The following is an 809-nucleotide window of genomic DNA, read 5'->3' as shown; positions in this document are numbered from 1 at the left end:
CTGAATGTCCTTTCATTTCTGGTAAATTTTTTTGTGTCTTTTCTTTTTTTATAATTTCGGAGGCTGAATGGTGGTGCAGCACTAAAACATGACATTCTACCAGGTGGACCCACATGGGAAAGTTCTGCATTTGTTTCCACAGATCTCCCTGAGTATGCCAGGCATGTGCGTGCTCATGATCTGGAGCCTGAATGTCCTTTCATTTCTGGTAAATTTTTTTGTGTCTTTTCTTTTTTTATAATTTCGGAGGCTGAATGGTGGTGCAGCACTAAAACATGACATTCTACCAGGTGGACCCACATGGGAAAGTTCTGCATTTGTTTCCACAGATCTCCCTGAGTATGCCAGGCATGTGCGTGCTCATGATCTGGAGCTGGCTGAGGTTGGGGGTAGACTACAAAACTGAGACCTTATGTGGGATACTGTCTCTATCTCTTTTTAACTCATGGAATTTAAAAATATATAAAATGGTATTTTAAAAAATAATTTCTTTACTCCATTTCTTTCCTTCTCTTTTTCAAGGGTCATTATTAATTAAAAGTGTGCCTTCTGTATTGATTCTCTTACTTTCTCTGCTATTTTACATTTATTTATTTATTTATTTATTTTAGGAAGCATCTTCAAATTTATCATCTGACCCTTCTGCTGATTAGTTTTTAGATTATAACCATAGTATTTTTATTTCTAAGAAATTTTTATTCCTCTTTTAATAATTTTTATGTTGTACTATTCTTATTTAATGACTATATTACATTATTTATTCATATTGCTTTGGATTATAAGTTTTTTTACATTTTTCTTCTATTTTA

The sequence above is a fragment of the Tupaia chinensis genome, unplaced genomic scaffold (assembly GCF_000334495.1).
Source record: "Tupaia chinensis unplaced genomic scaffold, TupChi_1.0 Scaffold144482_1, whole genome shotgun sequence".
In the NCBI taxonomy this organism is placed as follows: domain Eukaryota; kingdom Metazoa; phylum Chordata; class Mammalia; order Scandentia; family Tupaiidae; genus Tupaia; species Tupaia belangeri.
Note: the sequence above shows the minus strand (reverse complement) of the source record.